Here is a 21,179-nt window from a genome sequence, read left to right as displayed (position 1 = left end):
CTATTTCATTTCACAGAGAGACAAGAGAAGGATGCCCGTGATCCCCTCTCGTTTTTATTTTTACCATAGACCCCATGTTACGCGGTTTCAAATCAATGTCAGACTGGAGAGGCATAAAAATTTGGTACGGATACAGTTACATTTTCTGCTTTTGCGGAAGATCTGCTTTTATACTTCTCTAGCCCACTACTGTCCCCCACTACTATCCCCCCACTACTATCCCCTCACTACTATCCCCCCACTACTATCCCCCCCACTACTATCCCCCTCTACTACCCCCCCACTACTATCCCCCACTACTGTCCCCCCACTACTATCCCCCCACTACTATCCCCCACTACTATCCCCCCACTACTATCCCCCCCACTACTATCCCCCCACTACTACCCCCCCACTACTATCCCCCCACTACTGTCCCCCCACTACTATCCCCCCACTACTATCCCCCACTACTATCCCCCCACTACTATCCCCTCACTACTATCCCCCCACTACTATCCCCCCCACTACTATCCCCCTCTACTACCCCCCCACTACTATCCCCCACTACTGTCCCCCCACTACTATCCCCCCACTACTATCCCCCACTACTATCCCCCCACTACTATCCCCCCACTACTATCCCCCCACTACTACCCCTCACTACTATCCCCCCACTATCCCCTTGCTACTATCCCCTACTACTATCCCCCCACTACTGTCCCCACCTACTATCCCCCCACTATCCCCCCACTACTATCCCCCCACTACTGTCCCTCACTACTATCCCCCCACTATCCCCCCACTACTATCCCCCACTACTATCGCCCCACTACTATCCCCCACTACTATTGCCCCACTACTATCCCCCACTATTATCCCCCCACTACTGTCCCCCACTACAATTCCCCACTATCCCCCCACTACTATCCCCCACTACTATCGCCCCACTACTATCGCCCCACTACTATCCCCCACTACTATCATCCCACTACTATCCCCCACTACTATCGCCCCACTACTATCCCCCACTACTATCCCCCCAGTACTATCCCCCCATTACTATCCCCCCACTACTATCCCCTCACTACTATGCCCCACTACTGTCCCCCACTACTGTCCCCCACTACTATCCCCCACTACTATCCCTCCACTACTATCCCCCCACTACTATCCCCACTACTATCACCCACTACTATCCCCCACTACTATCCCCCCACTACTATCCCCCCACAATTGTCCCCCCCTACTATCCCCCCCTACTATCCCCCACTACTGTCCCCCACCACTATCCCCCCACCACTATCCCCCCACTACTATCCCCACTACTATCCCCCACTACTATCCCCCCTCTACTACCCCCCCACTACTATCCCCACTACTATCCCCCCACTACTATCCCCCCCACTACTATCCCCCCACTACTATCCCCCACTACTATCCCCCCACTACTTTACCCCCCACTACTATCCCCCACTACTTTACCCCCACTACTATCCCCCCACTACTATCCCCCCACTACTATCCCCCACTACTTTACCCCCCACTACTATCCCCCACTACTATCCCCCACTACTATCCCCCATTACTATCCCCCATTACTATCCCCCACTACTATCCGCCCACTACTATCCCCCCAATACTATTCCCCAATACTATCCCCCCACTACTTTCCCCCCACTACTTTCCCCCCACTACTTTCCCCCCACTACTATTCCTCCACTACTATCCCCCACTACTATCCCCCCACTACTTTCACCCCAATACTATCCCCCCACTAATATCCCTAGATTGCGTCCTCTTTGTTCCATGTAGCATCCCTGGGTCTTGGCAAAACAAAAAAACGCAAACACCTGACACCAGTGAACTGTCAGGACGAGACGCAGGATGTTTGTTTACAATCAGGAGCCGCTAGGCCCCAAAATGTTCAGGTGTGGTGAAAAAACACTCTAGGGGAGGGAGAGGGGGAGCAGCAGTAGTGAGCAGCATCAGCAGCATTGCTGGCAGCAGGCTCAGTATGAGCTCTCACTCTGTCAGTGGGACGCTAATGTTGAGCACATGCCCGGGAGGGATGGAGGGGGAAGGGGGGAGAGTCGGACAAGGGCCGCCAACGGGCAACTCCATCAAGCCGCGCCCCCCACCCTCTCGACGGCCCTGGATGTCTGTGATGATGTCACTGCAGCTACAACTGCTGATGTCACTGGTGATGTCTGTGCTGACGTCACTACAGCTACAACTGCTAATGTCACTGGTGACCTCTGTGCTGATGTCACTGCAGCTACAACTGCTGATGTCACTGGTGATGTCTGTGCTGACGTCACTACAGCTACAACTGCTAATGTCACTGGTGACCTCTGTGCTGATGTCACTACAGCTACAACTACTGATGTCACTGGTGATGTCTGTGCTAATGTCACTACAGCTACAACTGCTGATGTCACTGGTGATATGTCTGCTTATACCATATAGTGATGTTACAACTGAGGGATATCTCTGTGTAAATACAAATGTAACCAATAACTATTGCAGGGCATCGGGAAAGGGCATTGCACTTGCTCGGAGTGGGGATCCTTTATAACACACACACAATTAGCATGTGAGTAAATCCTTATCCTTGCACCAATAATCGCATCAGTGCATTAGTACCATGGACCTCATGGAAACACTGACAACCGAGCCTGTCCCTTCCCCTTCTGTTCTGCACTAAGCCTGACTCAGCAGACCAGAGAGGGAAGGGTTAATGTCTGGGGCAGGACAGAGGGGTGGAGGGCAGTAAGCAGGGCCCATCTCCGGACCTCCCAGAACAGAGCACAGGGAAGAAGCATTCTGTAGAAAATGACAGCTAATTAGTGCCTGGGTGGGATAGTCAGAGCCCAGAGAGCAGCCGGAGACCCCTGGGGGGTGTCATTCACATACAGGCCCCGTGCAGTAATTGTCACTGTGTGGAAGCAATGTGCTATTCTTGCCTTAAAACAAAGGGACATATTACCCCTGTTTACCCATACAGCGGTGGCTGTCAGCCCGACCATCCCGGGAACACTCTATTATTTCCCCAGGCCCGCTTCCTAGTGTTCTGCAGACAATAGGACGTGAATGGCCTAGTTCTTCTCCGGAGCCTCGGGCCTGGCTGAATAGGAGAAATGATGTAACTCAGCAGTAATTATCCTCCCAGAAACTTCTGTTTATGGAGCTTAACTTCATCGCCCTTGTGTAGCGTCACCTCCGCCATTGCCCTGGGGAGCGGAATGCGCCTCACTGTGTAATGTCATCTCTGCTACTCACACGTATTCTCAGTGTCCTTCATGTAGAAATCACTGACATATTGTAGGGTGTTGTACAGTCGTACAGGGACACAAACACGAGCGAGTGCGACACTATTACGCAGGCGATACACAGAGCTTACATCACAGACCGCAACGCGCCGCTTCTGGTTCATTGTTGGCAAAAACTAATCCCAAGTGTGTTGGTTCAGATTCAGATTTTGTGCCACTTTATAATAGATTTTAAATGGGAGAACCGAAAATTATTAATACAAAATTAGTATAAACAGGTAAAATCATGACATGCAGAAGGAGTCCTGAAATCAGCATAGATCGCACATGGAGCAGAATCATGCTGCCCCCTGCTTGCATACCGCCCCCTGCCTGCATACCACCCCTGCCTGCACACTGCCCCCTGCTTGCATACCGCCCATTGCCTGCATACCACCCCTGCCTGCACACTGACCCCTGCCTGCACACTGCCCATTGCCTGCATACCGCCCCCTGCCTGCATACCAACCCCTGCCTGCACACTGCCCCCTGCCTGCACACTGCCCATTGCCTGCATACCACCCCTGCCTGCACACTGCCCCCTGCTTGCACACTGCCCATTGCCTGCATACCACCCCTGCCTGCAAACTGATCCCTGCCTGCACACTGCCCCCTGCCTGCACACTGCCCATTGCCTGCATACCAGCCCTGCCTGCATACCACCCCTGCCTGCACACTGCCCCCTGCCTGCACACTGCCCATTGCCTGCATACCACCCCTGCCTGCATACCACCCCTGCCTGCACACTGCCCCCTGCCTGCACACTGCCCCTGCCTGCACACTGCCCATTGCCTGCATACCACCCCCTGCCTGTATACCACCCCTGCCTGCACACTGCCCCCTGCCTGCATACCACCCCTGCCTGCACACTGACCCCTGCCTGCATACCACCCCTGCCTGCACACTGCCCCCTGCCTGCACACTGCCCATTGCCTGCATACCACCCCCTGCCTGTATACCACCCCTGCCTGCACACTGCCCCCTGCCTGCATACCACCCCTGCCTGCACACTGACCCCTGCCTGCATACCACCCCTGACTGCACACTGCCCCCTGCCTGCACACTGCCCATTGCCTGCATACCACCCCTGCCTGCATACCACCCCTGCCTGCACACTGCCCCCTGCCTGCACACTGCCCATTGCCTGCATACCACCCCTGCCTGCATACCACCCCTGCCTGCACACTGCCCTCTGCCTGCACACTGCCCCTGCCTGCACACTGCCCATTGCCTGCATACCACCCCCTGCCTGCATACCACCCCTGCCTGCACACTGCCCCCTGCCTGCATACCACCCCTGCCTGCACACTGACCCCTGCCTGCATACCACCCCTGCCTGCACACTGCCCCCTGCCTGCACACTGCCCATTGCCTGCATACCACCCCCTGCCTGCACACTGCCCCTGCCTGCACACTGCCCCCTGCCTGCATACCACCCTGCCTGCACACTGCCCCCTGCCTGCACACTGCCCATTGCCTGCATACCACCCCCTGCCTGCACACTGCCCCCTGCCTGCACACTGCCCCCTGCCTGCACACTGCCCCCTGCCTGCATACCACCCCTGCCTGTACACTGCGCCCTGCCTGCATACCACCCCTGCCTGCACACTGCCCCCTGCCTGCATACCACCCCCTGCCTGCATACCACCCCTGCCTGCATACCACCCCTGCCTGCATACTGCCCATTGCCTGCATACTTATTTATTTGCAGTTTCTTATATAGCGCAGCAGATTCCGTTACAGTGTCTTATATAGAGCAGCAGATTCCGTTACAGTGTCTTATATAGCGCAGCAGATTACATTACAGTGTCTTATATAGCGCAGCAGATTCCGTTACAGTGTCTTATATAGAGCAGCAGATTCCGTTACAGTGTCTTATATAGCGCAGCAGATTCCGTTACAGTGTCTTATATAGCGTAGCAGATTCCGTTACAGTGTCTTATATAGCGCAGCAGATTCCGTTACAGGGTCTTATATAGCGCAGCAGATTTCGTTACAGCGTCTTATATAGCGCAGCAGATTCCGTTACAGCGTCTTATATAGCACAGCAGATTCCGTTACAGTGTCTTATATAGCCCAGCAGATTCCGTTACAGCGTCTTATACAGCGCAGCAGATTCCGTTACAGTATCTTATATAGCGCAGCAGATTCAGTTACAATGTCTTATATAGCGCAGCAGATTACATTACAGTGTCTTATATAGCGCAGCAGATTCCGTTACAGTGTCTTATATAGCGCAGCAGATTCCGTTACAGTGTCTTATATAGCGCAGCAGATTCCGTTACAGTGTCTTATATAGCGCAGCAGATTCCGTTACAGCGTCTTATATAGTGCAGAATATTCCGTTACAGTGTCTTATATAGCGCAGCAGATTCCGTTACAGCGTCTTATATAGTGCAGAATATTCCGTTACAGTGTCTTATATAGCGCAGCAGATTCTGTTACAGCGTCTTATATAGCGCAGCAGATTCCGTTACAGTGTCTTATATAGCGCAGCAGATTCCGTTACAGCGTCTTATATAGTGCAGAATATTCCGTTACAGTGTCTTATATAGCGCAGCAGATTACATTACAGTGTCTTATATAGCGCAGCAGATTCCGTTACAGGTTCTTATATAGCGCAGCAGATTCCGTTACAGCGTCTTATACAGCGCAGCAGATTCCGTTACAGTGTCTTATATAGCGCAGCAGATTCCGTTACAGCGTCTTATATAGCGCAGCAGATTCCGTTACAGTGTCTTATATAGCGCAGCAGATTCCGTTACAGCGTCTTATATAGCGCAGCAGATTCCGTTACAGTGTCTTATATAGCGCAGCAGATTCCGTTACAGCGTCTTATACAGCGCAGCAGATTCCGTTACAGCGTCTTATATAGTGCAGCAGATTCCGTTACAGTGTCTTATATAGTGCAGCAGATTCCGTTACAGTGTTTTATATAGCGCAGCAGATTCCGTTACAGTGTATTATATAGCACAGCAGATTCCGTTACAGTGTCTTATATAGCGCAGCAGATTCCGTTACAGTGTCTTATATAGTGCAGCAGATTCCGTTACAGCGTCTTATATAGTGCAGCAGATTCCGTTACAACTCATTGATATGGACGGAGCCCATGGCTGACCCTCACTGATTCACTTAGATAGAAATCCCTTGTGGGAACCTCCTTAAAGCTTTGTTCAATTAGCCGAAAAAGCCCTAAATCCCCCATAGAAGCTCAGTGGATCCTTGCACCTCCCCCTATAGTCCCCCTCCTTCCTTCTCTCACCTTTATTTCCTTATTTGGGACATTTCTAGACTACATTCCATTTTCTCTTGTTATGTTAGAGAACATTTTGTTCTGTATACCTCTGTCAGGGACGTGCAGTCAGGGGAGGCAGGGGAGGCAGAGCCTCCCCTGTCATTAATGATTAAAATAATACAAAGAAGATACTTATGACATTTAGTCTGTGTCATAAGTATTTTCTTTATGTTAATTTAATCCTTTTTATTGTTGCTTGATTTTTTGGTACTTGTTTCCTAGAACGGCCACAATCGTGAGTGATCGTGGCTCTTAATTAAGGGACACGATCCTCACGATGTGGCCGATTTTTTAAAAATTTTTCACTTTGATTGACAGAAATCGGGTCGATCGGTCGGTCGCGACCAATTAAAATCGGCCGCGATGCGACCGACCGATTGACCCGATTTTTCCATAGACTTCAATGTTAAAAAAAATTTTAACATTGAAATCGGGAGGATCTTGTCGGTCTTGTGCCATTATAATGGCACAAGATGAGATGGACTTGATTAAGTCCATCTCACATAGGGTAAAATGATAAAAAAGGTGAAATGGCCAAATATGACCCATTTCACATTTTTTATGTGCCCGCCATGACCCCACGATAGACGTCAACCCGAAGCGTGGCGAGCGCAGCGAGCCCGCGAGGGGCGGCGGTACGCGTCCTCCGACCTTTTCATTCCCCTACTATCCACTAGGGCGTGGAGTGAGAATATAATAGTGTGGCGAGCGCAGCGAGCCACCGAGCCCGAAGCGTGGCGAGCGCAGCGAGCCCCGCGAGGGGACGCGTATACCTGTGAAGTTAGACGCGTCCCCTCGCGGGGCTCGCTGCGCTCGCCACGCTTCGGGCTCGGTGGCTCGCTGCGCTCGCCACACTATTCTATTCTCACTCCACGCCCTAGTGGATAGTAGGGGAATGAAAAGGTCGGAGGACGCGCACCGCCGCCCCTCGCGGGCTCGCTGCGCTCGCCACGCTTCGGGTTGACGTCTATCGTGGGGTCTAGCCCACTTAGTAACATTTGTGGGGGCAATTTAAAATAATCAGGTGAAAAAAAAAAAAAATCGGGTGAAAAATCGGTCAATCGGATCGGTCGCATCGTATGCGACCAAATCGCATGCGATGCGATCGATCCGATTTTTTATCTTACGACCACAACGATCTAAATCGTTGTGGCCGTTCTAGGAAACAAGTACCGATTTTTTATTTAATTTCAGAGGCACCGAAGGCGGTGCCTCCAGCTGCCCCTTACAAAAGGCTGGAAGCAGGGGGCGGGCATGGGGTGGGGACATGCTGAGCGCTGTAAAAGCCCATTAATAAAACTAGCAGAAGCGGCACCACTACAAGTGCCGCAGTGACAGGGGCGTGCATTCAGCCCTGTCACTGAAGCCATCGGAAAGCCGCCACCCCCCCTTCCCTCCCTCTCCCCTCTCCCCTCGCTGTCGGCACCCGTCCTGCGCTGCCATCACCCACCTCAGTGATGGCACCGATACAAGCAGGCCAGGAGGGTCGGGACACAGGAGCGTCTGTGTCCGGCGGAGCCTGCTCGTCAATGTGCGCTACCTTAGCTGGGACAGCTGCGGCTGCTGTAGAACTGTCCTAGCGTGGCATTGAGGAGATCTGGCTATAGCGCTGCTGTGAAGGCTGTTCCAGCGGCGGCCCGGGGGGGGGGGGGGGAGGAGAGAGAGAAGTCCCTGAGCAGCGGTGTCCTGAAGCCCTCCACCCGCCTGTCCCCAGGCCAGGAGCAGCGGTATCCGCAGCCTTCCACCCGCCTGTCCCCGGGCCAGGAGCAGATGTGTCCTGAAGCTCTCCACTCGCCTGGCCCACTGCATGGCTGGCCATTGGCTGCCCTGCCAGACATGGTGGAGAGGCCACAGTCCAGGCTGCCGACGAAGGTCTTCACCAGGCTGTCAATCAATCAACTTGTGTGTCATCACAATGCTGGAGCTGCAGGCCTAGGAGGAGGAGGGTGAGTATGCACTAATGCCTCTTGTCATCAAATTCTACTCAGTGTCAGCCAGCCATAACCCCCATGGCATCGAGCATGTAAACCCTATGGCAATGAGCATGTAACCCCCATGGCAACAAGCATGTAACCCCCATGGCAACAAGCATGTAAACCCTATGGCAACAAGCATGTAACCCCCATGGAAATGAGCATGTAACCTCCATGGCAACGAGCATGTAGGACGTTAAGTCCTAGTAGAGGCATTCTTTTAAGCAACAATAGTGGGGAATTATGCATCTACCCCACACTGCAGGGGGCATTCTGCATTTAAACGGCACTAATAGTCCACGAAAGGGCCCAAAATGTATTATTACACCATTGCGTGTGTAGTAATACCCGGAAGTGCTGCCGCTGTATCTTTTGCCAAGAAACTCAGGGCAATGAATAATTAGAAACCTTAATATTGGGGCATAATTTGCTAGGGGCATTTTTGTGTGTGGGACATAAAAAGGTGTCAGCGGTATACCTATGTGTGGCATAATGTCCAAATGGGCATTACGGTGTGTGGCATAATGTGCGATAAGCATTACGGTGTATGGGTAATGTTTCATTGGCATTACGCTGTGTGGCATATTCTGTCATTGCCATTACGGTGTGTGGCACAATATAATGAGCATTGCAGTGTGGCATAATATGTAATGGGCAATATGTTGCGTTGTATAATATTTAATAGGCATTACAGTGTGTGGTGTGATATGCAATGGGCATTATGTAGTGTGGTATTATATGTACTGAGTTTTACCTTGTGTGGCATAATGTTTCATGGGTATTACGATATGTGGCATATTGTGTCATGGGCATTACGGTGTGTGGCATAATGTTTAAGGGTCATTACAGTGTTTGACATACGTAATGTGACCATGCCGCTATTGTTATGAAACTTGACCACAACCATTTTTGGTACCACCTAAGAAAAAAATTGTGCTTGCACCACTGCTTACAGACCAGTGCCTCACCAGCCACTGACCTCACCGCACGTCACTAACCTCTGTGTACCTCTGTGTACCTCTGTGTCCCTCTGTGTACCTCTGTATACCTCTGTATACCTGCCCCTGTATACCTCTGTGTACCTATGTGTCCCTCTGTGTACCTCTGTATACCTCTGTATACCTCTGTGCACCTCTGTGCACCTCTGTGTACCTCTGTATACCTCTTTGTACCTCTGTGTACCTCTGTGTACCTCTGTATACCTCTGTTTACCTCTGTATACCTCTGTATACCTCTGTGTACCTCTGTATACCTCTGTATACCTCTGTGTACCTCTGTATACCTCTGTATACCTCCTCTGTTTACCTCTGTGTCCCTCTGTGTACCTCTGTGTCCCTCTGTGTACCTCTGTGTCCCTCTGTGTACCTCTGTATACCTCTGTGTCCCTCTGTGTACCTCTGTGTACCTCTGTATACCTCTGTGTACCTCTGTATACCTCTGTGTACCTCTGTGTCCCTCTGTGTACCTCTGTGTCCCTCTGTGTCCCTCTGTATACCTCTGTATACCTCCTCTGTACCTCTGTGTACCTCTGTGTACCTCTGTATACCTCTGTGTACCTCTGTGTACCTCTGTATACCTCGGTGTACCTCTGTGTACCTCTGTATACCTCTGTGTCCCTCTGTGTACATCTGTGTACCTCTGTGTACCTCTGTATACCTCTGTGTACCTCTGTGTACCTCTGTATACCTCTGTGTACCTCTGTATACCTCTGTGTACCTCTGTATACCTCTGTATACCTCTGTATACCTCTGTGTACCTCTGTATACCTCTGTGTACCTCTGTATACCTCTGTATACCTCTGTATACCTCCTCTGTTTACCTCTGTGTCCCTCTGTGTACCTCTGTGTCCCTCTGTGTCCCTCTGTGTACCTTTGTATACCTCTGTGTCCCTCTGTGTACCTCTGTGTACCTCTGTATACCTCTGTGTACCTCTGTATACCTCAGTGTACCTCTGTGTACCTATGTGTACCTCTGTGTCCCTCTGTGTACCTCTGTGTCCCTCTGTATACCTCTGTGTACCTCTGTATACCTCCTCTGTACCTCTGTGTACCTCTGTGTACCTCTGTATACCTCTGTGTACCTCTGTGTACCTCTGTATACCTCTGTGTACATCTGTATACCTCTGTGTACATCTGTATACCTCTGTGTACATCTGTATACCTCTGTGTACCTCTGTATACCTCTGTGTACCTCTGTATACCTCTGTGTACCTCTGTATACCTCTGTGTACCTATGTATACCTCTGTGTACCTCTTTATACCTCGGTATACATCTGTGTACCTCGGTATACATCTGTGTACCTCTGTATACCTCTGTGTACCTCTGTGTACCTCTGTATACCTCTGTGTACCTCTGTAAACCTCTGTGTACCTCTGTATACCTCTGTGTACCTCTGTATACCTCTGTATACCTCTGTGTACCTCTGTATACCTCCTGTGTACCTCTGTGTACCTCTGTGTACCTCTGTATACCTCTGTGTGCCTCTGTGTACCTCTGTATACCTCTGTATACCTCTGTGTACCTCTGTATACCTCTGTGTACCTCGGTGTACCTCTGTGTACCTCTGTATACCTCGGTATACCTCTGTGTACCTCTGTATACCTCTTTGTACCTCTGTGTACCTCTGTGTACCTCGGTATACCTCTGTGTACCTCTGTATACCTCTGTATACCTCTGTGTACCTCTGTATACCTCTGTGTACCTCTGTGTACCTCGGTATACCTCTGTGTACTTCTGTGTACCTCTGTATACCTCTGTATACCTCCTGTGTACCTCTGTATACCTCGGTATACCTCTGTGTACCTCTGTATACCTCTGTGTACCTCTGTGTACCTCTGTGTACCTCGGTATACCTCTGTGTACCTCGGTATACCTCTGTGTACCTCTGTATACCTCTGTATACCTCTGTGTACCTCTGTATACCTCTGTGTACCTCTGTGTACCTCGGTATACCTCTGTGTACCTCTGTGTACCTCTGTATACCTCCTGTGTACCTCTGTATACCTCGGTATACCTCTGTGTACCTCTGTATACCTCTGTGTACCTCTGTGTACCTCTGTGTACCTCGGTATACCTCTGTGTACCTCTGTATACCTCTGTATACCTCTGTGTGCTCAGCTGACCTGTCACGTTCTCCTCTTTATCTTATATTTTTTATCCTTTTTATTATGATGTTCAAGGTATTGGTGTCGTACTAAACATGTCGCCTTTGTCGCCTTTATCTCTCATGCACAGATTGTTTGATTGAAGTCAGTGAACAGACTTTTATGTTGGCTGCATCTGTGGCCTCCACTTCTATCTGCACTTACAGCGTTCAGTACGCAGCTGCTGCTATAATGGTTGTATGCGCGCCACATTCCAATGTTCACTCACATGTGCATTATGTCATATATAATTCATCAGGAAATCATGGCCGATATTATCAAATCATTTGTTCATATGGGAAAAAGTTTGAGTCCTGGACGACATAGTTGTGACTCCCCGAGTATGCAGCAAGGATCAGTTATGTCTCATTACTGCAAAACCCATCTGTGAGACTTGGGTGCCCTCTAGTGGCAAACAACAAAATGACACCTGGAAGTGCTGTCGGAGAAGATGCTGAGACATAGGGGGGTATTCCAAATGATTTACATAAACATCCACTCGCAGCCTGCAGGGGAACACCCACATCATTTGATTGTCGCTGACCATTGAATGATCTGAAACATGCACGAAGATCAGTGGCGTAACTAGAAATTTTGCTCCCCCCTGCCAAAAAATAAGTGGCGCCCCCCACCCCCTACCATTTTTGGTAAAAAAAAACAACCGGCATCAGAGTAGTAATAGAAAGGCACAGGGTTACCATCTCATCCCTTTAATTCGGGACACATATTAATTACACAGGTTCTGTGGCAGTTTAAAACCAGGTGAAAGCCAGCCCCAGAACCTGTGTAATTAATGTGTCCCGGATTAAAGGGATGAGTTGGTCACCCTAGAAAGGCGTCACTCTGGTTCTTCATAAGAAACATGAAATTCAAGTGTTCATTGTCAGCGGTGTTTCGGGCCTGCGTACGCACAACTTGTCCTGAAGAGCTGCTGTTTGCCAACAGGAACGTGCAGACGTTAGATGCAGGTGTGAGTGTGGCTATTTGGCGTCACCCTGCTGAGGTGAGTGCAGGCCGCATCCCCCGCGTGATGCCACTGATCTGGCAGCAGCAGGGGAGACACAGCTGGGCACACTACATCCAGTGGCGTAGCCGCCCCGCCAAGCACCCCTACCCCGCCGCCCATGCAAACCCCCCCCCCCCCTCAATCCCCCACAGCCTTACCTATCGCGCTGGTCCCGGCGGCTCCGTTCTTCTGCTGAGGACCACCAGAAAATGGCCTCCCCCTTACAGCAGACAGTTTCAGAGAAGTGTGTGCTATATGGGGGTGGCCATTTTGTGGTGGTCCTCAGCAGAAGAACGGAGCCGCCGGGACCAGCGCGATAGGTAAGTCTGCGGGGGATTGAAAGGGGGGGGTTAACTAAAGCACCGCAGCCCCCGGCGCCCCCACATGCAGCGCCCCCCCCCGCGGTGGCGGGGGCTGCGGTGCTATAGTTACGCCGCTGACTACATCATACCTCCCAACTGTCCCGCTAAACGCAGGAATGTCCCGGCTTTTGGGGACGTTCTCGCGTCCCTCCCACGACCTGTAGTGTCCCGCTGCGGGGGGGGGGGGGCAGTTGGGAGTCCCCCCCCCAATCTGACAGAATAGACGCTGTGCCCTCATTTGCATATGTGATAACCACCGGTGTAATTCAGTGCGTTGTCTTATCGGTGTTGCCGCTTAGATGGTACTGCTGCTTCGATGTCGTAGAGGATGATAGGAAGGAGACTCAGAGTGGTTCAAAGAGATCAACAATTTATTGGCGCAGAATTGGGCAACCTGCGCCTTTAAAGAACAATAGAAAATGCACAGTAACAATTAAATAATTCACCGTTGGCCTGGCTAACTACGACTGTCGCCAGTCGCTACACTCTCTCTGTTTCTAGCGTATAACTTTGCACAACTACTCTAGGCTTCACATTCACTGGCCTTTAACTTTGGACATACTGGGGGAAATTTACCAATATGAAAAACCTAGTTTTTCGTATTGGTTGTTTCCCTACGACTGCATACGACTGTTTAAGTCGTATGCAAAGTCGTGTTCCGGAGGGGGATTTACAAAGCAGTCAGATACGACTGCTTTGTAACCCTCCGATGGTGTAATGATTCGTATTAGCGGCCGTATATACGGCCGCTAATACGAATTATTTCTAGCAGTCTGCACGGATCAAGTCAGATCCGTGCAGGCTGCAAGGTGTAAAAAAAAATAGAAAAATAAATAAATTAAAAAAAAAAACGGCGTGGGGTCCCCCCCACAGCCATAACCAGCACCAGGCTGAAGGAGCCGGGGCCGGTAATTAAAAATCAGGGAGCCCGACAAATAGGGGTTCCCCGATTTTTAACAACCAGCCCCAGGCTCCAGGTCCGGGGCTGGTTCCCAAAATACGGGGGACAAAATGAGTAGGGGTCCCCCGTATTTTAAGAACCAGCCCCAGGCACAACCAGCCGGCAGGGTAATGTCACAGCCGGGGGACACTTATAATATAAGGTCCCGCGGCCAAAACATTCTCCCTACCGACCAGTCAGCCTGGCCAGGGGCCCTGGGGGAGTGGGGACCCCCCCAATGAAGGGGTCCCCCCCCTCCAGGACTTACCTGACCAGGCTGAAGCCTGGTGCTGTCCTCGATGCCCCTGGGCGGTGGGCATCGAGCTGATAAATGTTGTAAAAAATAGATAAACCATTGTTTTTTACTGTGGCACTACAAGTGCCAGCAAGCCTCCCCAGCAAGCTGGGACTTGGAGAACCACAAGTCCCAGCCTGCTGGGCATTAAAGGGCCCGCTGGCACTTGTAGTTCTACAGTTAAAAAAATAGTGCACAAAACACACTGACACACTTTTAAAATAAAACTTTATTACACACAAAGCCCACACATACTGATACTTACCTATCTTCTTCCCATAGGTCGCCCTGATGTCCTGTGTCGGCGTCTTCTGGTCCTGTGTCGTCTTCTTCCTCCATGTCGACGTCGCTGTCGGCGATGGTGTCCCCGTCCGGATCCGAAGAAATCCATTTGGGAAGCTGTGGAAGGAAACCATACTCACCTGTCCCAGCGCGACGTAGTCCAGGTAAGGGTCTTTGCAAAAAAATAAACCGAAAACCCCGAAACCAAACCGGACACGACGGAGACGCACGGTGTGTTTACATCGTGCGGCTCCGCCTCCCGAATGCCGCTATTGGCCGCCTTGCGGCCTAGCGGCCAATAGCGGCATTCGGGAGGCGGAGCCGCACGATGTAAACAAACACACGTGCGACTCTCCGTCAGTCCGGTTTGGTTTCGGGGTTTTCGGTTTATTTTTTTGCAAAGACCCTTACCTGGACTACGTCGCGCTGGGACAGGTGAGTATGGTTTCCTTCCACAGCTTCCCAAATGGATTTCTTCGGATCCGGACGGGGACACCATCGCCGACAGCGACGTCGACATGGAGGAAGAAGACGACACAGGACCAGAAGACGCCGACACAGGACATCAGGGCGACCTATGGGAAGAAGATAGGTAAGTATCAGTATGTGTGGGCTTTGTGTGTAATAAAGTTTTATTTTAAAAGTGTGTCAGTGTGTTTTGTGCACTATTTTTTTAACTGTAGAACTACAAGTGCCAGCGGGCCCTTTAATGCCCAGCAGGCTGGGACTTGTGGTTCTCCAAGTCCCAGCTTGCTGGGGAGGCTTGCTGGCACTTGTAGTGCCACAGTAAAAAACAATGGTTTATCTATTTTTTACAACATTTATCAGCTCGATGCCCACCGCCCAGGGGCATCGAGGACAGCACCAGGCTTCAGCCTGGTCAGGTAAGTCCTGGAGGGGGGGGACCCCTTCATTGGGGGGGTCCCCACTCCCCCAGGGCCCCTGACCAGGCTGACTGGTCGGTAGGGAGAATGTTTTGGCCGCGGGACCTTATATTATAAGTGTCCCCCGGCTGTGACATTACCCTGCCGGCTGGTTGTGCCTGGGGCTGGTTCTTAAAATACGGGGGACCCCTACTCATTTTGTCCCCCGTATTTTGGGAACCAGCCCCGGACCTGGAGCCTGGGGCTGGTTGTTAAAAATCGGGGAACCCCTATTTGTCGGGCTCCCTGATTTTTAATTACCGGCCCCGGCTCCTTCAGCCTGGTGCTGGTTATGGCTGTGGGGGGGACCCCACGCCGTTTTTTTTTTTAATTTATTTATTTTTTCTATTTTTTTACACTGTAGCCTGCACGGATCTGACTGATCCGTGCAGGCTAAAACGCAAATAGAACAGGAAAATGGTGTTCTATTTTCCTGTCGTATTTGCGTGGGTGTTTCACACCACTAAGCAGCCGTATTGTCAGTACGGCTGCTTAGTAAATCAGAAACCACCATTCTTTTGAATGGTGATTTCTGTCGTATCCTATCGATGGTGTAGGGCATTCGTATTTGTAACTACAAATACGAATGTTCCATCTTTAGGACTACGAATTGTTGTATTTTTGGGATTGTAAATCCCGAAAATACAAATTCGTAAAAAAAAGGTGTATTTCTCCCTACGAATACACCTTTTTTCTACGAATCCATTTTGGTAAATGTCCCCCACTATCTGCATAAATCCAAACAATGTGCATATTCACTAATAACCATACAGGTATCTCTATTGTATAGATAATGACAAACAGTTAAATATTCAACATTATTGCTTATGTCACAATAAACAGATAATTATTACGTGGATCACAGTACAGAAATAAAAGCTATTATTGCTCAATAATAAATAAAGTTCCTAAAGTGCACTTTGGGGTACCTGAGTGATATCACTAACAGTCCTGGGCTCAATATTTCCTTCCTTTGGTATGTCCCAAACATAGGCCCTTATTCTGATTGACGCGGACTTTACCGCATTCTTACGGATCGCGTCTTTTCGCCGTCTGCGCATGCGTGGAGAACGCAACGCGCATGTGCCACGCCTAGACTCCGTACCAGTTCGGCAAAGTCCCGTCCAAAACTGTTGCCCGCAATCAGTCGGGAAATATGGGCGTATTATGGGCGTCATGCGGAATGGCACATGGGCGTAGTTTCAAAGTGGGCAAAACGGGGCGGAAACATGGGCGGACACGGGGGAGTACACTTATGTTGGGGGGCGTACATTCGGAAACCACTCCGAATGCACGCGATCAAAAAGGGCAGAAATGTGCGGTGTCCACAAGTGTACTATTGCTTTGCGTACACCACTCGTTCATGCGGTAGGCGAACGTACGCCTAATGACTACAACCATTAACACCTGAACCCAATAGAATCTACTCCTTTACTCATTACTCACTAATAGGCCGCTTGTCAGTGCTTTAATTGAAACCATTGCTGCTTCAAGGAACCCGTACTAAACACCCACATATGCTGTACTTGTCAGACACTTTCAAACTGCTAACAATGGACATGACAGAATATTAATACTAGCAATACACATGTGTATTCGACATGTTCCAAATAAGCAGTTTTTTATGAGGATAGGTAATTGAATAAGTGGGTCATGTGATGTATAGCAGAAGATACTTCATAGTGGGTTGTTTGGCGTAAATACTCCGCTTACGTGCGGTAGCACCGCTTGGCTCCCGTTCGGATGCGGTATTCCCGAGCATACTCTGTAATACTCTGTAATACCGTGCCGAATCGGAGTGTTTCTCCCGCACACGCATGCTTTGTATGTCGTCCGTAAACACGCCCTGTTCTTAAAGAGTGAGTCCGTCCGAATGCGGAGGACACGTGGGCGTTTCTACGGACGATGGCCGCACGCGGCAAAACACCGTGGCGTGCGGACCGCACCGTAAGAATGCGGGAATATCCGCACCGATCAGAATAAGGGCCATAGTTCTTAACAGAAGCTCCTTGCCTCCAACAGGGGCCTGAAAGGGTATTTGTAATCCACAGGGTTAAACAGTCTTTATTAATTGCAAGCACAGGTGTCTTCCCTGAGGCTTCCCTAACTGGGTTAGGGAGGGAGTAACAAAAGGGTTAATAATTTTCAGCCTATTCCTTCTGCCTTTCTCTTTCTCTCTAGGTAGGGAAGGTGTAAATATGCAGTATTGGGAGTGTGGGGCAGAATCAAGTGTCCAGACCGGGAGCATACTAAGAAGCAGTCCTAGGGGCATGAGGATCAATAGCCCAGACAGGGAGTGTAGGATGGGGTCCAGGTACTCATACAGGTGCCAGGTGTTACTGTGGGACTCACCACCATGGGACAGTTGGATGATGCTGGGCGGTCCACCCCACGTGCATCTCTCTGTTGCTGGGTGCTGTTCTCCGCTGTTGCGGCTGCCGTGCTGCCAATCAACGACTGTGGCGCCTTCCTGATGTAGAAGCGCCGCTTGTAGCTGCAGATATTGGCCCTCCCGGCGCCTTGCTCTCTCCCTCTGCCGGCTCCTGTCTCCCTCCTCTCTCACTCCGTCCCCGCTCTCCACACTCGTCCTCTCCTCTCTTTCCCCTCTTCTTCCTCCGCGCGCTTTCCTCCTCACTTCCCCTCCGGATCCACCCCCTACCCCCACAGGCTCATGGGGGATGTAGTCTTTGCGCTATAGGTCTCCCTCTACTGCACATGTGTGGGGCTGCAATAGGGAACACAGCATCAGGCGTACGCCAAAGCTGTGTGTGGCCCCGCAGGGACTCAGTCCTCCTCCACATAAACGACCCACAAACGGCACACATGTATCACACATATGCCACGCCTCCTTTTTCAAGTGCTCAATCGGTTTCGCCGTGTGAGTGTCCCTATTCATCACATGAAAAAGTTGGGAGGTATGCTACATGTGGCGACGTTCCGGCAGCAGGGGGGAGAGCTGATAGCAAATTACTCCATTGCCTCCTGTGGGGATATGGAAAATCATATTATACCACCCAGATTGAGACAAAATTTGCATCATGCCACCCAGATTGAGACAAAATTCATGCCATGCCACCCAGATTGAGACAAAATTTGCGGAGGCAGGGACTGCAGGGAGGCAGGGACTGGGACCGCAGGGACACAGGGACAAGGACCAGGGGACGCAGGGATGCAGACCTACCAGGGGTCCAGTGGTGATGCCCGGCAGGTCTCCAGTGGCGGCAAGGATGAGAGCTGGGTGCACCCTACTTGCACACCTGGCACAGGGGCTCCAGCAGCGGCGGCTCGATGTGCTGCAAGAGTCCCGGGGAGTCCAGGCGGTCCGGCTGCAAGCGCGAGGTCCCGACTGAAGGAGAACAGGCAGGCCACAATCCACAGGAGTCCAGTGAGACGCTCTCAGATTCCGCAGAACTCACCTGATCGCCGCAGGAGGTGATTGCAAGTTATCGAGGGCCCGCGGGAGGTTATTATGTTGTAGGGGATAGGTGAAAGGGTTTAGAGAAGTAGAAGCTAGAGCGCCCCCGCCCACTCGCCCTCTAATTTGACAGCCCGTCTGCCCATCAAGTAAGGGCAGTGAGACTGTTAAGGCCGCGCCCCTGTGCCACGGTCGACTCGCCTGTGCCCCAGCAGCAGGCGGCACGCCAGCAGCCGCATATATATATATATATATATATATGTATTGTCATTTGTCAGACAGTCAGTGACTCCTCTCACATACTGATTTTCTTTGTCACAGTGCGCCGGGTGGGTGCCGGCGCCCTGCAGCCCCAGCTCCCCCAAGCAGCAGCCGGGGCTGCCTTACACTAGCTATGACACTGACGAAGATCTAAGGTTGCTCCCGATACTCTGGTGGCCCTGCGGGTATGGTTCTACTCTCCCAGTTCTCCTAGGGCCCAGTGAGAACTGTCCCACTCTGAGGGTACTCTGATGGCCCAGCGGTAACTTTCCCACTCTCCCAGTACTCTGATTGCCCTGCAGGAATGGTCCCACTCTCCCGGTACTCTGATGGCCCTTCAGGAACAGTCCCACTTTCCTGGTACTCTGAGTGCTCAGTGGGAACAGTCCCACTTGCACAGTACTCTGATGGTCCAACGGAAACTTTCCCACTCCCCTAGTACTCAGATGGCCCAGCGAGAACTATCCCACTTTCCCGGTACTCTGAGGGTCCAGCAGGAATGGTCCCACTCTCCAGGTACTCAGATGGCCCTGCGGGAAATGTCCCACTCTCCCTGTACTCCAAAGACCCAGCAATAACTGTCCCACTTCCCCAGTATTTTGAGGGTCCAGCGGGAATGGTCCCACTCTCTTGGTATTCTGATGGCCCAGCAAGAACTTTTGCACTCTCCCGGTACTCTAATGGCCCTGTGGGAACAGTCCCACTCTCCGGGTACTCTGATGGCCCTGCGGGAACGGTCCAACTCTACCGGTACTCTGATGGCCCTGCGGGAACGGTCCAACTCTCCGGGTACTCTGATGGCCCTGCGGGAACGGTCCAACTCTCCGGGTACTCTGATGGCCCAGCGGGAACAGACCCACTTCCCCGGTACTCTGATGGCCCTGCAGGAACAGTCCCACTTCCCCGGTACTCTGATGGCCCTGCGGGAACGGTCCAACTCTCCGGGTACTCTGATGGCCCTGCGGGAACAGTCCCACTCTCCGGGTACTCTGATGGCCCAGCAGGAAAGGTCCCACTTCCCCGGTACTCTGATGGCCCTGCGGGAACAGTCCCACTCTCCGGGTACTCTGATGGCCCAGCAGGAACGGTCCAACTCTACCGGTACTCTGATGGCCCTGCGGGCACAGTCCCACTCTCCGGGTACTCTGATGGCCCTGCGGGAACAGACCCACTTCCCCGGTACTCCGATCTGCCCCTGTCCCCTGTATGAGTCTTAGCTCAGTATGTTCTATCTGCAGAGTCAGCATTGTGGCTAATGAGTGCGGTTATTACACCGCCTTCCCCCAGTAACATTACTCCTCATTTCCTTCATTTATCATTTACAGCTAATGCATTATTGACAGAGGGAGACCTGGCTGCCGCCCATACAGAACATTCTACCATAAGTTATCTCATTGCTTCTAATAATCATATTCTCAGACATCCAGAATACAGACTCAGCCGTTTCCTGTGCGGGATAATGCACATGCAAGCCACAAAAACCGGGACAGTTGTGAGGTATGCTATGTCACCCCAATGACACGAATGGTGGAATGATTCTATTAAGTTGTTTTTCATACAAAGTATAGGTAACAGGTTGGCTGGTCCCTCCCCCAGTGAGGCTGACCTCTTTGATTTCTGTAGCCATCTTTGATTTAAATTGTCCTTTGATATCATAAAATCTTTTTTTAACATTTCGGACCCTTCTTTAGTGGCTGCTTATGGCATTAACTGCTGCACTGATGGAGCCCCACATGGCCCTCTTCCGCTGCACAGTGGTCCTGTTATTGTGTTTTCCCAGCAGCCTGTCAAATACAGGCACTATGGCGCGAACAAGGGCAACATTTTCCTCATATGAAAGTGCACCTTGCGCCACTTTGGGTATGGCCACTTTCTGGGTCCTCTTCACTCTCCTCAGCTCCCATGTCCCCCTCCTCCTCCTCTGCAGCATCACCCTGCTCCTCCTCCTCCTCCTCAGCTCCATCTCCCTCCACCACAGGCCAGGCTACATCTGA

The 21,179-nt window shown here is 51.3% G+C and overlaps 1 long non-coding RNA gene across 2 annotated transcripts in view; it reads right to left on the bottom strand.

The window, feature by feature from the left end:
• The window catches only part of LOC146009509 (uncharacterized), an 82,892-nt gene extending 64,583 nt beyond the window's left edge, over nt 1–18,309 (bottom strand). For both annotated transcript variants that reach the window (XR_014444682.1, XR_014444681.1), the window contains exon 1: nt 17,862–18,309. This is a non-coding gene — a long non-coding RNA (uncharacterized LOC146009509). The remainder of the gene's footprint in view (nt 1–17,861) is intronic.
• Nucleotides 18,310–21,179: the final 2,870 nt, after the last annotated feature.

The sequence above is a fragment of the Crinia signifera genome, chromosome 6, assembly GCF_055691185.1.
Source record: "Crinia signifera chromosome 6, ASM5569118v1, whole genome shotgun sequence".
Lineage (NCBI taxonomy): Eukaryota > Metazoa > Chordata > Amphibia > Anura > Myobatrachidae > Crinia > Crinia signifera.
This window is presented reverse-complemented; position numbering and strand designations above follow the sequence as displayed.